This window comes from Lynx rufus, unplaced genomic scaffold (genome assembly GCF_022079265.1).
Source record: "Lynx rufus isolate CCGP_SWC_20201006 ecotype Redwood Valley unplaced genomic scaffold, mLynRuf1.p SCAF_3, whole genome shotgun sequence".
Lineage (NCBI taxonomy): Eukaryota > Metazoa > Chordata > Mammalia > Carnivora > Felidae > Lynx > Lynx rufus.
Genome location: NW_025814845.1, coordinates 179916844 through 179934291, shown reverse-complemented (window position 1 = coordinate 179934291; position 17448 = coordinate 179916844). Strand labels below are relative to the sequence as shown.

At 36.1% G+C, this 17448-nt stretch overlaps 1 protein-coding gene and 1 long non-coding RNA gene across 2 annotated transcripts in view; both read right to left on the bottom strand.

Moving 5' to 3' along the window:
- TUSC3 (tumor suppressor candidate 3) overlaps positions 1–17448 on the bottom strand; it is a 591066-nt gene that overhangs the window by 34384 nt on the left and 539234 nt on the right. The window lies entirely within an intron of this gene.
- Positions 5644–13021, bottom strand: LOC124521025 (uncharacterized). The gene is made up of 2 exons (XR_006964440.1): positions 9523–13021; positions 5644–8391 (listed from the first exon to the last, which is right to left on the bottom strand). It is a non-coding gene; the product is annotated as an uncharacterized LOC124521025 (long non-coding RNA).

Below are 17448 nucleotides of genomic sequence, written 5' to 3'. Positions count from 1 at the left end.
CCTTAAGGGGCTAGGGTAGATTGTTCATTCAGATTTTTCTTGTTTCTTGAGGTATGCCTGTATCATTATAAATTCTCTGAAAATTGCTTTTGCTGCATCCCAAAGATTTTGAACAGTTGTTTCCATTTTCATTTGTATTCAGTTAATTTTTAATTCTCTTTTTGCTTTCTTTGACCCACTGGTTGTTCAGTAGAATGTTTAGTCTCACATGGGTTTGTTGTTATTGTTGTTGCTATTGTTTTTGTTTTTACCCCAGTATCTTTCTTGTAATTCTAGTTTCACAGTGTTGTGGTCAGAATAGATACTTAATATGATTTCAATCTCTTGAATATATTGAAACTTGTTTTGTGGCCTAACACGTGACTATCCTGAAGAAAGCTTCATGTGCACTTGAAAAGAATGTGTATTCTGTTATTTGAATCAAAGTTCTGTCCATATCTATTAAGTCCACCTGGTCTAATGTGTCAATGAACACCAGTTTCCTTACTGATTTTTCTGTCTGGATGATCTATCCACTGGTCCAAATGGGTAGCTAAAGTTATCTACTTGTAAGTGTATTACTGTGAATTTCTCTTTATGTCTGTTAATATTTGCTTTATAGATTTAGATGATCCTACAGTGGGTGCATAGGTATTTACAGTTGTTATATCCTCTTATTGAATTGGTCCCTTTAGCATTATGTAATGCCCCTGTTTGTCTCTTGGTACAGTCTATGTTTTAAAGTCTATTTGTCCGATAGATTTGTACTGCTATCTCAGTTTTTATTTATGTTTTGTTTCCATTTGTATGGACTATTTTTTTCCATCCCTGCACTTTGTCTGTTTCTTTAGTACTAAAGTAAGTTTTTTTAAAGCAGCATAGAGGTGTTTTTTTTTTTTTTTTAATCCTTTCATGCCCCATGTCTTCTGATTAAATGTAAATGGACTTAATGCTTCCAAGTAATTATTGATAGCTATGTACCTACTGCCATTTTGGTAATTGTTTTCTGTTTTTGGTGCCAACTGTTCTTTTTCAGGTCTCTTGTGATTTGATAGCTTTCTTTAATGATAGGCTTGATTCTTTCATTTTTTGTGTGTCTCTTACAGGTTTTTGGTTTGTGGTTAATGTAAGGTTCATAAGTAACTTCCTATGTATATAGGGGTCTATATTAAATTGGGTCAGTTGGCTTTGAATATATTCTAAAAGACTATATGTTTACTCTTTGCACCCTGCCATTTTTTAAAAATAAGACATTGTATTTTACATCTATTTTGTGTATCTCTTAATATTTGTAGATAAAATTGATTTTAATACTTCTATCTTTTAACCTTTATACTAGCTTTGTAAGTATTTGATATATTACCTTTACAGTATGTTTGATTTATCAGTGAAATTTTCCTCTTTCATAATTTTCCCCTAGTTATGACCTTTTCTTTTCCACTTAAAGAAGTCCTTTTAACATTTCTTATAAGGCCAGTGTAGTGGTGATGAACCCCTTTAACTTTTTTCTTGGAAATTCTTTCTCCTCTCCAAATCTGAATGATAACCTTGCTGGGTAGACTATTCTTGGTTGTATGCTTTTTATTTTCAGGACTTTGAATATATCATACCACTCTTTTCTGGACTGCAAAGTTTATGCTGAAAAATCTCTTGATAGCCTTGTAGAGTTTCCATTGTATGTACCTAGTTGCTTTTCTCTTTTTGCTTTTAAGATACTCTTTATTAGTTTTTGACTTTATCATTGTCTGTATGGACCTGCATACAAAGTGTTCATATTGTTTGAAGCTCTCTGTTTTTCATGGACCTGGATGTCTGATCCCTTCCCCAAGTTACAGAGATTTTCAGGTATTATTTCTTCAAGTAAGTTTTTTGCCCCTTTCTCTCTCTCTCCTCCTTTGCATTATGGGGTCCCATAATGCAAATATTAGTACACTTGATGTTGTTGCAAAGATCCCTCAAAATATCCTCATTTTTAAAATACTTTATTCTTGCTATTCAGGTTGGGTTCTTTCCATTACCCTGTGTTCCAGATCACTGATCTGTTTTTCTGTATCCTCAAATCTGCTGTTGATTCCCTCTAGTGTATCTATTTTCATTATTGTATTCTTTAGTTCTGGTTGGCTTTTATGTTTTCTTTGCTGAAGTTCTCACTGAGGTCATCCATTCTCAAGTCTAGTGAGTATCTTTATGACCATTACTTGGAACTCTTAAATAGATTATTTCTGTTTCATTTAGGTATTTCTCAGATTTTTGTCTTGTTAGTTTGGACATATTCTTCTGTCTTCTCATTTTGTCTGTCTCTCTCTGTTTCTATGCTTTTTGGAGGTCAACTGCATTTCCTGGTCTTGAAGGTAGTGGCCTTAGGTGGAAGGCATCCTGTAGGGCTCAGTAGGCATCTTCCTGATCCTCACTGGGGCTGCCTGCCAGGTGTGTTGGGTTGGTAGCTGCTTTCAAGAGAATGCCAGTCCTGACAGCATTTAGGTGGTCAAGCCCCACTGATTTGCAGAGGTCCTAGAGTTAAGCTCTGCTGTTATGGGGGCTCAGCTTCCCAGTGCAGGTCCCTAGGGCTAGGAGTGCCCCATATGGGACTTAATCCCTTTGTTCCTCATGGAGGACCTCCATACCTATACTATCCCTCCTGCTTGTGGGTTCCCACTGTGTCTCTGTTTTGTGCGTGTGTTTTTTGTTATTTTCAGTATGTCACTCTGAGTGAATTGCATTATATGTAGGTGAAGCCTTAATTTGTCTGTAAGAAGAGGTGAGCTCAGAATCTTCCTAGAATACCATTTTTCCAAGATTTTTCTACAGAACTTTTTGATCCTCCTTTTTACTTCTGTAGGGTAAGTGTTAATGTTCTTACTTTCTAATTTTAGAAGCTTGAAAACTATTTTTGTTTTTCTTAGTCTAGCTAAAGGTTTGTCAATTTTGTTCTTTTCAAGAAACCAAGTTTTGGTTTAATTGACTTTTTTTTTCTTAAAAAAATTTTTTTAATGTTTATATATTTTTTTGAGAGAGTGAGAGGGAGTGTGAGTAGGGGAGGAGTGGAGAGAGGGTGACACAGAATCCGAAGCAGGCTCCAGGCTCTGAGCTGTCAGCACACAGCCCGATGCAGGGCTTGAACCCATGAACCGCGAGATCATAATCTGAGCTGAAGTCGGTCGCTTAACTGACTGAACCATCCAGGTGTCTCTGGATTGACTTTTTCTATTTTCTCTATTGCATCTCTAGCTTGTTTAGGTCTCCTCTAATCTTTATCATTGCCTTCATTCTGCTACCTTTGGGTTTAGATTGCTTTTCTTTTTCTAGTTCCTTAAGGTGTAAAGTAAGGGTATTGATTTGAGATTTCCTTTGGTATGTAATTTTATATAGTTATATCATATCATACTTTAAAAATCCTTTTGACAAATCTTTCCTTTAGGTGGAATGCTAAATGCATTTATATTTAAAGAAATTACTCATAAGGAATTCTGTCATTCTACAACTTGTTTTCGACATGTGTTATATATATAGTTACTCAATTCTTCCTTTACTACTTTGTGGTTTATATTAAATTTATAACAATCTAGTTGGAATTAATAGCAGCTTACATTTGATAGTGTATAAGAACTGCTCATATACAGTTCTATCCATTTGTTTTTATGAGGTTATTGCCAAATTACATCTCATGCCCTGTGTCTGATTTGCGTGTTCTGTTGAGTTGCTCTAGGGACTTCTTCAATTCACTTACGGTTTTTCCACTTTTAGAATTTGTATTTGACTCCATTTGTAATTTTTATTTCTTCATTTATATTCTCTACTTGGTGATACCTTGTTCATCTGGTTTCCTTTAGCTCTTTGAGTACATTACCGACCACTGAATTCTTTAGGAAGTTGAATTGCTGCTTTAAGGACAGTGTCTGTTAAGTTCTTTCCTGTGTATGGGTATAATTTATATTTTGTATGTTTTCTACACTGGTCATTCTACATACTGTAATGAAGCAACTCTAGAAATTGGATTCTGCTCCCTCTCCACAACTAGTTTTTGTGGCTTGCTGTGAGTTTTGTAGTTATTTAGTGAATTTTCAAAACTGTTTTTGTAAAATTATGTTGTCATTTGTGGTCTGCGAAGTTTGTATTTCATTGGTTTAGTGGTCAGCTAGTGGTTTGACAGAGGTGTCCTTAAGTGCCTGCAGACAAAAGAGAGAAAAAGAAACAAGAAACTAGTCCCCTGGACCTTTGCAGACTGACTCTGTTGGGGCACCCTTGAGCACTTATCCAGGGAGTTTACAACTGTGCTCTAGCCTTCATGTCTTGCTTGGGCTGGGTGTAAACATCAGCAAGAGGCAAAGGCTTAGCGTCTTCTCAGATCTTTTCTGAGGATGCATCCTGGTCTGGGCTTTGGCACGTGGCAGCTTCTCAAAGCCTTTATTCCCCAAAGTAATTCACTCTCCAGCTCTTCCTTTCATTCAGGCATTCAGCCCTGTGTCTATGTCTGTCACAACTGTTACCATGCTCCTGCCTGAGGCAAAAATTCATTTCATTATTTCAGAGAAACACCCTAGTAGTCACTTTTCTACCCTGAGGAATTCGAGTTAGGTGAAACAAAGACAAACCCCTTGGCTGAATTCTCCCAGTAATCCTCAGGTCAAAACACTATTCCTTAGGAACAGGAGCATTCTGCCTCCTCTACAGTCAGGTACACAGGCTGCCATTTTTAAGACCACTGCTGACTGGGGAGACTAAGATTAAAATGCTATTAAACTATCCATCTGAGTTTCAGTCATATTTTGTTTAAGCATTCATAGGGTTGCTGTCAACCTTTCACTATCTTTCAGACTTCAAGCAATAGTGAGGGACACTGCCAGTTTTCCTAGTGTTTCTGTGGAGTGCATGAGTCCTTACAGTTTTTCATCTTGCTATTTTCATTGCCTATATGTATGCGTCATTTTTAATGGAATTACACGTACCAACAAGTGACCTGATTTTCCTATTATAGTCCAAATGTGTGATACTTTATTAAAACTTTGTATATACTTAAGACTGTTATATGATAAAAACACAGCATATATATATTTCAGACATAAGTAGATAACAAAAGGAGTATGGAAAGTCATAAATGACATACGGTCATGAATTAAATAACGGAATTCAGAGGCTAACATGAACATACTTGTACCATTTTAGTGTGACTACTATGGTCCCCCTTTTCCCACTCTTAGAAAAATTCTATTAGATAAATTATTGGTTTGGCCCAGTACAGCTTCTTGCTAGAATATGAAAAACCTCTTGTTTTAATATTTTAAACCGAATGGTTAATGAGCTCTGAGGAACACTGTCTCCTGAAGTCCACTCAACTGTTTTGTTCCTAGATGCTCTAGTTAATGTGTTTGCCTTTGTTACCAGTACTTTTAAAATGCAGTGTTTACTGTGTTTGATCTCAAAATAATATGCCTTGTTTAGAAATAACTACTCTGTTCACGTACCTTTAGGGAGGTTCTCCTAATAGCAAGAAAGGGAGTACTTGTCAAGCTCTATGGTTACAAGATCTAATCTCCCTAAATCACCATGCTTGTTGGATTGCTAATTGACAAGGGATATTACTGTATACGCAAAAGAAAATTACAGTATACACACAACACTCGTAGGCTTACTCATGTGAAATATCTGATGAAAGGAACAGTCAGCTGAGCAAAATGCAGCATTTTATTCATCAGATGTTAGAAATTAAACTCCTTTAGATGGAACTGTATGTTAAGATTTTTTTATTCTAAGTAGGAAAGCCATTCTTTTTATTCTAACTGGAGACGGTGAAACACACCAGTTTTTAAGGGAGTCTTCAAAACAGTCAATAGGGTTGAAAAGTGATGCTGGAGGATATAGCATAGTAGATACAAATTAATTTTTCAATGTGAATTGTTTGGCAAAGGTAAAGGTAGCCTATATCACATGTGTGGTTTTCCACATGCAAACTTCTGAAAGCAAACTCCATTTGAACCACTCTTTGTAGTTTTTGCCTGTAGCACTTTCCAGTAACAACTTGTCTTGAGGCAGTTTATTTCCTTCTAGAATCACTTCCCTAATGCAACAACAGTCTAGAAAAGCAACAGCTTTGTAAGCTATACAATGCTAAAAAAAAAAAAACAAACAAACTGTCTTTATAGTTGGCATAAAATTAATGTTGAGAGGAAATTACATAATATAGGCTAGAAAACTTTTACTAATCTGGGATAGGGAAGTTCTCCTTACCTGGGCCATTGTCTGACTTTGGTCACGACTGAACACTATGTTAAGCTTTATAGAGACTAGATGTATGTTGTTTAATAAGAACTCTCAGCCTTAAGGGAACAGACCAACATAATTATAATAAAGATATGTTTACATGTAAAATCTGGTCTCAAACTTCAATTGCATGTCTTTTCTCAAAGAATCTTAGAAACTGTACAAATACTCAATGGAGTTACATGTACATGTCAAGTGCTACGTAGGGATAGGCATTAAATAAATGATCATGATCATTTAATGCTTTTCCATAAGTGACATTTCAGTACTAAACCTATCAATCTTTGAACAGGAACTAGGGGAACTAATGTGCTTTTTAATAACAGATTTGGGAATATGTAGTAAGGTGAATATAGTTCTGAATTACTATATGTAGTAAGGTGAATATAGTTCTGAATTACTATGCAATTTTCACCGCATATCATGTTTTGACAAGACAGCTTCCTGCTAGCACACATACTGCCCTGGAATTTAGCTTCATATGCCCCTATAGGCTTTGATATTTCCCATTCTTTATTAATTTCATAAAGGTACAAAATAAGTAAATTCAGTGGATGTACACCTGGTCCCTGTTTGAAACTGTGTACCTGAAACTCCTAACCAACAAAGTTCTCCATGGTCTATTATTTGGATCTTAATGAAAATTAGATGACAAAATCTTAAAAAAAAAAAAAAAAAGAAAAAGAAGAAAGTTGATTGAGCTGATTGTGTTTCTCAACTGTTTAGCACCACAGAAAATAAAAATTCAGGTTTGAGAGTTTGAAAGCCCGGTTACAGGCTCTGTTTTTCTATTCTTTGCAGCTTTCAGCTTCTAGTGCTTTTGTAAGTCAGACAAAATTTATATTCCTGTCTACTTTACAGGGTTGTTGTAAAGAAAAAAAAATCTACCAAAGCGCTTCATAAATTAAAAGAGGGCATACAAACATAATAGAAAGCTTCACTGAGTCACCCATGTACAGCATGACTACTCTCTAGCTATCTGGATTCAGGGAACCAAGTTGTAATTGCAAACTTTTACCATGGAACATAGGGAAAATGGCCACACTGGGTTAGTTTTGTAGTTCTAAGTCTGGATTCCTGGATTTTTTCTTTTTTTATAGTCTAATTTTGGTTTCATTTCACACTTTCCAAAGAGGGAAGACAGAGAAAAAGTATGACTAATTCCCCCAAACTCTGGGGCCCAGCAGGTACATAACCAGACTTCTCTGATTCCAGGTTCATCCACACTGCTGGGAAGTTTCCATGTCTTGGGAAAAGCAGAGAAGGCTAGGGAAGCCCGTTGCGCCCCACCCCTACAGAAAGAATTCTCAGTGAGTCTATCACAGTGCTCTAGCTGAAGATGTATTTAAAACTAAAGAGGGTTTCAACTTAACATCTAAATTTTAAAACGGTAGCATTTCAGCAACCAGTCAGCTCCGAGAAGTCGTCCCGGAAGTGAAATGAGAGAAGGACTGCTCTGACGTCTGATACCTCTAAAGTCAGAGAGGAATTAATGTCTAGTTTGGGCGGGAGGCTTCCCTCATCTGATGCCTTCAAGCTTGTTGATTTAGTCCTGTTTGCTTTAAAATTTGTATCTTAGGAACAAACCTCCACTTCCCAGGTTAGGCTTCCAGTTATAGGCACTATTCATCCAGCTCCCTCTTTATCTAATTATGATTAATAAGAACAAAACATTATTTGTAATCATACACGTATCCTTTATACTGAAGTGACAGAGTAGAGTTTCACTGTGACATTTTCATGCATACACCTTATCTCTGTACAACCTTAAGGATTCTTTAACATATATTTCATAGTTTCCTCTTACTAACATTGTGGTTTTCCTTACTAATGAGTGAACAGTTCTAGCACATGAATTGATAATTACATTGTCATTTATTTCAGTCCTAAGGCATACACTGACTATAATATGCTCGAAAACATTTCAATGTCTCCTTTGTTCTTTCCAGTGCTAATATGAAATTGAACCATCTACTTCCATAACTTAAATTTACCAGGAAAACTCACATTTAAAAAAAAATTACACAAGAATAAGCTAGATTATCACAATGTGGAAATGAACTCAAGAATTCAAAATATATCTCAGGAACACTTTATCTTCATGGTAAACATTCACTTTATGCAAATCCCACTTGGCTTCATTTAATTAAAAAGCTGAAAAAGAAAGAAAATTATATGCTGAAAACAAGGAAACATAATATGCTTTTTATTCATTCTAAATTACTACATGTAAATGTAATATAAAATGTCATAATTATAATTAATTCACCTCATTTTCCTTTCTTATCGGGGCATTTTCTCTGAACTAGTTCCTGAAATGGGGTCACGCTTGTGGGGAGAAGAGGCAGGGGTGGGAGAGATGCTGATAAGAACTTGAACTAGTGGTGTTTAAGTTTGGGTAAAATACCCTATTTCTATGAACTGCTCTCATTGCTGGTTAGAGCATAGTTAAATCAGCATTTAAACTGGCAATGTAAGTAAAAGTTAGAATAAAAACTGTGGATGGATTAAAACAAAATTCTTTTCTCTCTTGAATCCGCAATTCATTCACTTACACAAAATAACTAAACACTTGATCTCTTTTAAATGAAATATATAACTGAATTATATTGAACCAAAAAGAACGTACATGTAAATGGTGTCATCAGATTCTGAGGAAACACAAATGGATGCTTGTCCATACAGAAATGAAAACAGAAGATCGCTGTTTTTAACTTCCCTAAGCAAAGTTTTAATCTATGAACAGAAATAGAACTTGCAGAATGGTAAGTCAGTTTAAACATTGACTGACTTTGTTTGAGATTTGTAACTTTTTCTAACACGTGGTGGTTTTTTTGTCTTGACAACACAACTTTGGAGGACAACCAGAGACAAACCACGTTTTAACTAAACACTAAAATGAAAATGAAGTTAATGGTTACTGTAGCTAAAAAGCCACGTAGCTGGAAAACTAAGCTTAGTAAGTTTAATATTTGGATGTTTATAATATCCTCGTCATATATTTCTTGGTCTTTCTGAACCTCGGTTTCCTCATTAGTGAGAAGAACGTTTGTTTGGATGATCTCCAGAGTTCTTTCTAGAGCTTGTACTTTGCAAACCTAGTGACACTATGTGCTCAAAGTAAACACTATTAAAAAAAATAAAACCTTACATAAAATCTGCAGTAAATACTTAAAATGTTATATAATGTAAATTATAAAGTAAACATGCTATGCAAACTAAAACAATTACTCTGTATATCTGTCTCTGAGGAATTAGTAAAGGGTGGAAATCATGTGCTGATACCTAGATGCAACAAGACCTTGCTTCTGTTTTCAAACTAGCAAGTTCTGGCTGAGGTACCGCAAGGCTAACCCCCTCTGAGAACAAGAATGTCTGCAGGAAACGTCCCCGGCGCATTCAGCAGCGGCTGCCGTTCAGGCCACACAATCCTTAACACTGATGGCAATGCACGTGGATGTGGCCTTTGGAGAGGAACTCCGGCATTTTCCGTCATGCATTTTAAGCTTCCCCTAAAGATTAAAGCTAACTGAAGAAGGAGGGTTAATGATAAAAAGAAAACTTGATCATAAACAATTTAAAATGTAAAGTTGAAAAAATTATAACTTTAACAAAACTGAGGATTTGTAGGGTGTTGGTTTTTGTTTTCTAAACGTGGTCTGAACATTTCAAGGTGTGGTGCACTAAAGATCACCTTTTATCACCGCTAAAAATACATTACCGTAAGAGCAAAAACAGTAGTATGACCCCTGTGATCATCTTATACTTCCTAACTTTTGGGAGCTGGAAAAGCAAAAAAGATTCTATCATTTTTAGATGTTGAATTTACAAAATAAAAGGATCTCTGTATCTTAATATTAAAATAAACTAAGAATCCTTAGTTACCACATTATTGGTTCATGCTAGGGATTTTTCCCAAACTAAAATACTTATTTCTTCTAAAAAGCTGTTAAAACAATCCTTTGTTTTTATTCTTTTGTGCAATGACAAATATATATTTTATCTTGAACTGATACTATTGTTCTACAATGAAGGATAAGTTTAACAGAGTACTTCCTGTTCTTTTATGGTTAAAATCCTTTTTATAAAAAGCGTTATAAGTTTACAAGTGTTTGAAGACATTGGACAGCTTGAAGCCTGTCAAAACTGTTTGCTTAAAATGCTTCTTAGAGAAGGGTACACTGTTATTCTCTAGGTAATCATTCTATATTAACATGAATATTAATATTAAATAGCCAACGTATATTCCAGTATGAATGTTTCATATGGATTTCACCACTCGGGACTTGTCCCTCAGTCTTACACATCAAGTTCTGACAAGATTTTTTTTTTTTTTTCTTTTCATTTACCTGTCTAGTAATTTTAGGGCATAACAGTTCTCATATATTTATGTTTCTAATAATGCTTGGATATTATCTTTCCAATAATGCTTACTGTAAAAAGGTATTAAATACTTGTGTAATACGAAAACTGTTGAATAGCAAACCAGAGTAGCCTCCTATTTGAAATGTATTTTTCAGGGCTGTGGCTGCTTTCCTCAGAGAGGGAGCAGCTGCCTTGGGTGCCACCAGCAACTTCTGTCTAGACTCTCCTCCACCCTGTCATGAATGGTTTTCCTCACAGTTCATGGTAGTCGGCACGTGTGTGACAGACACTGACTACTGTGACCGGCTTTGAAGTGGCTGTATGTATGGTCAACGAACTCAAGTAGTAGTAGAAGTTGGAGGCCAGGCTGGTGAGTTCTACACAAGAGGATTAGAGAGCCGGGTAGAACCAGCACAGTTAGGTCCCAGAAACTCTCCCTTTTTCTAGCTTAAATGGGCGCAACTATTCCCTTCTAGTCTGTGTAACTTGATTATTGTTTAGAGCACATCACTGATGCAGAGGAGACTGTGTATACAAAGAAGGGGTGGGATGGAAATCTCAAAACACCTTCCAGGTCCGGCTCTTTCCTAATTACTCCCTCACACTAGCACACATTTTATTTACATAAAAATGTAGTCCTTGACTTGCTGAGAACCAAGGTTCTAAAAGTTGGTAGCAAGGTTATTATCTGAAATTCAAAATAAGTTTTTCTAGAGAAACATTGTTTAAAATGGTAGTTATTGTCTCAAATTTGGGCCAAACATTGTCCATCTCAATCAGTATTCTGCAAAGACTTATTGACCACCTATCGCATACGAGAATATCATGTATAGAAGGGTGGTCGTAACACATGTAATGACTAAAGGTCATGGCCATTATATTTCTCTTCCAGAGGAAAGTAAGACCCAGACAAAATTAAGTATAGCACAGTGATATACTTGATATGATGGCAAGTCAAAGTGTTAGAGGAATTGAAAAACAAGCATATAAGGCAAAACTCTGACTTTGAGAATAAGTTAAATGAAGCGATAGTGGCTTAGGCTAAAGGGGCTGAGTGCAGAAATGTGCCAAAGAATGACAATAACATTGTGTTGTATTCAGTATGTCTAAATGAGGAGTCCGTACACTTTTTGTAAAAGGCCCAGAAAGTGAATACACACTGTGGGCTAGAAGTCTCTGTTGAAACCACTCAACTAAGCTGTTGTAGTGCAAATACAGCCCATAGACGATATAGAAACAAATGAATCTGGCTGTGTACTGATAAAACTCTTGACGGATACTGAAATTTGAATTTTAAATAATTTTCACACATCACAAGATATCCCCCACCCCTTAACTTAAAACTGTAAACACACTTCCTAGTTGACGTGGCACACAAAAATGGCCAGGCGGCCAGATGTGGTCACAGGCAATAGGTGCTGACTCGTCTACTACTACGTCATAGGGTATGATGAAGGCTGTGTGTGTTATAAGAAGAAATAGAGGACACAGACGGAATCAAACTTGAAAGAATTTAAGGTGATGGATACAATGGAGTATTATGTCGCTAGTAAAATCATATTGTAGAATACTTAATGGCACTAAAATCTATCATGATGTATATGAGAGGGATAAAGTAGCTTATAAAATATGGATGGTATAATCCCTTCTTAGGTTCAAAAGATAAACAAGCCAAAGAATTGACATCGATAACCTAGGTGTTGATTATGAAAAATTTCATATTTTTTTCCTTTTTGCTTATCTAGATCATGTAAAGGAATATGTATTAGCTTTTTCCCTCTTTCCTGTTATTATCCATTAATGGATTTTGATAAAGCAACATAATCTGTGCATATCTTAATTCTGTATTACTCTAGACTAAGTGATTGCTTATGGAAGATAATGACTATACATTGGGAGATAAGCTTAGGGGATAGTCTGAAAAAGGCCCACGTGTATCAAGAGGGCAGCAGTGGGAACAGAAAGTGATGGAGGCCCAGACGAGTGACTCCTCTAGGACTGTGAGAAGAACATCGTCTTAGGGAAAATGGGGAGAAGAGCAGAAAATAGGTTTGGAGCACAGAGGAGGCTGCCCTTTAGCCGTGTGGGGGGTGAGGTGGTAATGTGGTATTCAGGTCTGGTTCTAGATCTCAGGAGAAAGGTGGTCAGGATCTGACTTGCATATGGAAGTGGGAAATAACTGGGAAGGAAAAAGGAAGGTGTAAAAGTATCATGTTACAAAATCCAAGGTAAAACGTTTCAAAGAGGAGCTGGTCAACCAAAGTGCTAGAATGATTATGTGGGTTGTAGAACGAGAAGAGACCTCTGGTTTTGGTCACTGGAGACACTGATTATATGCACAGCATGTTTATTCCTTTTTTCTTCCTGTGAAATATTTAAATAGGGATGAAACAGTGGCGTGCATTTTGTTTTTACTTACCTTAAACTGTCTTTTGTTGTTTAAAAAAAACCAGCATGTACACAATGCTCTTAAATGAATGAATTCTGTCCAACTGGGAGCTTGTTAAGTTCTCTGAGCTCTTCAGGTAGACACAATTTTCTTCTGTACTATACTTACTGCCTATTCTCAAAGTAGGTCAGGGAGACCTGATTACAAGACACTCTGTCTTACAGAAATCATTCATGTGTTCAATCAGCAGTTGCTCACACTTCATTTTGGTTTTGAAAAAAAAAAAAAGTATAGAAGACAGGAAAAGCCTTGCTTCTTTCCAGACAGCATGGATGGCCCACTACTTGATTTTTCACTCCTGTTTGGCCTTGTAGTTGGTGGAACTCAATGATTCCTATTCTTGAGATTTTTTTTTAACCTTTATATTAAATGTTCTAAGGGACTGCAAGGGAGAAGTACATTATGGCTGTTAGCTAGGCCTCTTTAACCTGCTTCTTTGCTTTGTAATAATAAATTACTGAACCCAGAAAAAGTTTCAAGTCTGAAGGAAATGATCTAAAACAAGGCCTAAGGAAATTCAGGACTTTATTAGGAGAAGGGAAGAGATCTTTGAGTATGGAAACCTTTCTATATCTATGGTCGCACAGGGCACCAGGGGTCAAATCTACTGCCAAGGCCACTTCTCTAAACGGCCTGAACACAGAGAAACTTAGTAACAGTTTGTCTAACATGATTATTAATGATTAGACATGATCAGGAATGTGGATACTATTTCTGGGGTAAAACATAAAGCTAGTGTGTGGACTAAGGTTGGGGGAAAGGTGAAGAAGCACAAAGTCTTCTAGGCCATGGGAGCTCCCTATGCTTTTCCTGTTTTCAGTGGGTTGGTGGATGGTGGAGAAAGTTGCACTTTCAAGACGGAACTGACCCTCGAGAGCTATCTGTGTGTGTGTGTGTGTCTGCTCAGACTATGTGTTCTGAGGTTGAAGGGCTTGGAATGTGCAGTACAAAACGTCAAGGAACAAAACAAATTTCTACAAAAATTATTTTGGCCTTATGTAGAGGTTCCTAGTATTTACTGCTGAAATTACCAAATGTTGATTAAAAATCTTAGTACAGAGGGGCGCCTGGGTGGCTCAGTCGGTTGAGCATCCAACTTCAGCTCAGGTGATGATCTTAGGATTTGTGAGTTTGAGTCCCGTGTTGGGTTCTGTGCTGACAGCTCAGAGCCTGGAGCCTGTTTTGGATTCTGTGTGTCCCTCTCTCTCTGACCCTTCCCTGCTCACACACACACTCTCTCTCGAAAATAAACAAACATTAAAAAATTAAAAAATCTTAGTACATATTTCAGAGACTTGTATTTTATTTTATTATCTTGACATTTTCGTTAGTTGAAAAAGGGCTGAGACTACATCTGTCCTAGGCAGAGTTCAGTATATTTCTGTCATTTGTTTTGGTTCTGCTTTCCTCCTTAAAGTAATAAAACACAGGTAACTAAATGAAATTATATTTTGTTTGGAGTGGAGTGCGTATGCACATATAGGAGTATTTTAAAAATATACTGCTTGTCAGATGGTTAATTCCATGGGTCAGAGTCTATTGCTTGAGATTTGTATCTGAGGGCTTGTCTGTAAAGCCGCTAAGCACAGTAGCCCACGACGAATGTGGGGTCTCACAGTTAAAAGTTATCTTACATCTGTAAAACGATAGTTTGCTACAACTTGTCTTACTCATGAGATAAATATTATGGCCTTTATTTGAAAGATGAGGAAAACTGAGGCTCAGAGAAGATTAAAAGACTTGCCTGAGGTTACAGTTTTAAAGTGCCATGGTCCAAATCATATCTTCTCACTCAGTCCAGATCACTTTCCAATACACCACAATGAAATACAACAATATGGAAAAAATAGTCCTTAAGATTCAATTTCCATTTGCACAGTATTATTACAAGATTTAGCACTGTATTCCTTATCTATACAAGAGAAGGGCCAGACAATGGTGCCTTTAGAGCATTCCAGCTCTTCCCCGAATCCTCTCTACATCTTTGGTCACTTATGTCATTCTTCAAAGCTGGAACCCAGCAGGAGAAAGACAATCCCAGTGAAATTCTTAGCAGTTACATGTATTTTGGGCTGATCACCACACCATTTTGATATTATTTTTATATCTGTACGGCTCAAGGCTATATTTAATATGGTCTCTACAGATGAAAGATCCACATGTAAGATATAGAAATTAATGTGATACTGCTATAATACTGTACCCTGGGATTTTTTGGCCCTGCTGTACTTATTCAGTATCATACTTTTCTCAAAATTCATATGAATAGCTCTCATTTCCAGCTATTTGTGTATTTTCCATTACTGAAGGTAAATCCATTTTTTTTTTACTCAATTATCTCTCAAAATAGCCAAGGACATCAGGAAATACAAGTATTTTTTTAAAAAAAACAATAGAAGATAGTTTCTATGTCCATTATACGCAATTTTAATTAATAATAGATTTTTAATATTTGATGTCAGCCAGCTAAGAATCAATCTGAGTTTGCAATAAGTATCTTTATAGCTCTGGTTTCTGAAATAATTATCTTTCAACACACCACACATCCCTTTAGGTGTGTGGAATACCCTGACAACTCCATGGGGTGTCATTTGATGTAAATTCCATCTTCTGGAGTTGTGCAATGTGGCAAACCAGTACTCTTTTTTTCCCCGCTACTTTTCTATCTTAACGGTTCCTATTGCATTTAGATGATGAATAAATAAAAAATGTTTTTGAGTTCAACGTTCAACTAGTATGAAGAGCACCTACTATGTGCACAGCACTTTGGAGATACAAAAAAGGTATTTTCAAGGACTTCTCTCTATAATACCATACAGTATTACTGAATGAAAATGACTTGAATGCACGAAACAGTTCTGTATGAATACTTAGTGAAAAATGTAATGAAGTAAAATGCTGAACACAAATGTAATGAGGTAAAATGCTGAAGTTATTGTAAAGGTAAGACGCAGGCGAAGCAATATTTATCGAGAAGCCTACATTTCAGGCTCTACGATTTATATAATTTTTCCCCACAACATTCTGAGACAGGTGTTCTACCAAGTTTACCAATGAAGAAAGAAATTCAGCAGAGTTAAGTATCTTGGCAAACGATACAGCATTAACGTTAACGTGACACAAACCTAACAACCGAGCCTGTCTCCAAACCCCATAAAGAAACTAAAACACTATTTTAGAAATGAAGAAAAATGAGACCAAGAACTTAAGTGACTAACTCCAAGTCTCAAAGTTAGTGAAGAGAGGGTCTAAGATTCAAACTCCGATCTGTGTGACTGCAGAGTTAGAGCTCTCAATCACTATAATATACATTAAACTTGAACTCCACTCTTCTGACTGTAAATATTATCTGTCCATTCTGCCACTCTCTCTCTCTAAAGAGTTTTATAAACAGGAAGCGAAGTGGTAATTAACAGAGAATGGTTCATTTTAGTTTTTTACCAAACGAGAGACATGGGTCATAAGTACTTTTATGGAAATTTTTTGATTTTTTGTAGGTCAAAGTGTGTCCCTGAAAAATAATGGGAAATTACCCATTACTGAAGACTATCGTGTATCACTACTAGCTCTTTGCTTTTCTTTGAAGATGGGACAAGCCTAAAGTTAATCTTTATTTAATATACAAAAGGAATTCATTGCTACTCCTGGAATAAAATTTCCTTTCTGAACCATGGCTCAGATGGTAATTAGACCAAATTCTTAATAATCTTGATATTTCACTGGTAGTTTCAAGGGACTCAGGAGTCCAATTAAGTTCATCAAAAGGTTCAGGGAAAATCTGTTCTTCACTCAACTGAATCATGCAAATATAAAACAGTTACGTAATCTTCAGTGTAAAGAAAATCCTGCTTAGGAAAGGAGATTAAATACAAATGAGTTTGAAATATTTACATCTGAATTAATGATAATTAGCAACTTAGTTACTGAATAATTAATACTGATAATTAGCAACTTACAGTTATTGAGTAATTAATACTATGTGCCATTTACCATGTATCCGGTAATGTGTTAAGTAATCTACATGCATTCTCTCATGTAATCCTGACAAGAGTCTTATGAAGCATGTAAATTTTTTTTCCATTTACAAATGAGAAAACCAGTGTTCAGAAGAGTCCAGTAACTTGTCCAAGGTCACACATCCAGTAACAGATCAGGAATTTAAATCCAGGAAGTTTGCTTACTGAAACCTAACAGAGAACCTAGGAGAGTTAGTGATGGTGTGAAACCTACTGATACTGTAGAAAAACAACAACAAAAAAACCCTTAAGACTAAAATGTGGGACAGATTGAAGGAAACAGGATAAATATTTCATGCAGATCCTATCCCCTTCAAAAGTTAGAAAGATCAACAAAAATAACAGTGTGAAGTACTGAGAAAATATCATGAAGGGTGTAAA